Here is a 1,614-nt window from a genome sequence, read left to right as displayed (position 1 = left end):
ATCACCCATGGGACCCTGTGGGTGCTGGTTTTCCCAAATACGCATGCCTGCGATTCGGATCATGCGTCTCTCTTCTATGGTGAAAAGTATCCCCAAAATTGATTGTAACTCATCCCATGTATAGAGACTATGACCTAGGAATTGATCCACTCGCTCTGCTACCCCAAGTGGATCTTCTAAAAGATGCCCCATATCTTTTTTAAATTCACGGACATCCATGGAGTTCAGAGGCACTTCTACATACCCTATGCCTGGGACTTGGCCACGCCCCTCTTGGTTTACCATCCTCATAGCCACTTCCCTTAGAGGGTATAAATTTTGAGCTCTGCTCCGGGTAATCGGACCCTGCAGAGTGTTGACCTCATAGTCAGATAAGGGACTTTCCCGTTTCCCAGGAGACGATGGCTCAGCACCTCCCCCCGGAGTCAGGCTGTCTCCCTCTCCTCGGGCTGACGGAGCTATACCCCCCTTTTTCCTGATGTAACAAAGCCGCACCTCCCCCCTCCCGCTGTGGTGGGGGAGTTCCTCCCGCCTCCCGCTGTGGTGGAGCTGCAGGAGGTGGTGGTGCCGCACCTCCCCCTCTTCGGACTAACGGATCTACACCCCCTCCTTCCTGATGTAACAAAGCCGCACCTTCCCCCTCCCGCTGTGGTGGGGGAGTTCCTCCCGCCTCCCGCTGTGGTGGGGGAGTTCCTCCCGCCTCCCGCTGTGGTGGAGCTGCAGGAGGTGGTGCGTATGGTGGGGGTGTATCAACAAGTTTCTTTCTTTTGTCTTTTCTTTGGAGCACAAACACTCCCACCCCCCTCTCGTAAGGGAGCCAAAGAGCCGCATAGTCGCTCTCCTCTGGGTTAAATGGTCTTTTGCTGTTAACCCAGAGATTTAGGGCTTGACATAGAGATTCCTCGTCAGATCCAAAGACCGGCCAATATAAGGAGTCTGCCCTAATCTGTCTTCCTCCCCACATTGCTACACAATAGTTAATCATTTTATTTTTACTCTTCCCCTGGGTCCGGGGATCATCAGCCCAATATTTCAGCTGTATGCCTAACGGACTGTCAGGGGGAATCCCTGGGAGTCTCCCATTTTTTTTCTTCATGGAGGCAGAAGGCTTGCTGTCCCTCTGTCCCATCTTCCGGAGTGCCCTCACACGCACCAACAACCCAACACTCGCTTTCTCTCGGTCGTGACCTGACCCCTCGCGGGGAACAGGAACTGCACTACTGGAGAGTCCCAATCACTTCGTCCGCATATGGACGTCTCACACACTGCACTCCGGGAAAACCACCCCAACCACCCACGCCATGTGTGTCTCTGTATCTCAACCGATACTCACACTCCGCTGTCCGGCGTCTTGTGGTCTTCTGTGCACGGAATTTCAGGGGCCTTGAACCCTTGGCTGATATCCGAAATTTGGGTTCGTCGGTTAGGGGTGCCAGTGGAGTGTCCCCTCCAGGCCGTCAAATCACGACGGGGCGCCTCCCTTTGGGGAACTCCAGAGGAATTTCCCTATCCGAGTCGCGGCACCAAAATTTGTTATCAATTTAGCCTCATTATCCAATCAGAGACGTAGATCCAATTAAAAAAAATTTATTAATTAAAAGCAAGCGGATATCA

The sequence above is a fragment of the Lichenostomus cassidix genome, chromosome W (assembly GCF_008360975.1).
Source record: "Lichenostomus cassidix isolate B80296 chromosome W, HeHo_3.0, whole genome shotgun sequence".
Taxonomy (NCBI): Eukaryota; Metazoa; Chordata; class Aves; order Passeriformes; family Meliphagidae; genus Lichenostomus; species Lichenostomus cassidix.
The sequence above is the reverse complement of the archived record's forward strand: the minus strand, read 5'-3'. Positions refer to the sequence as shown.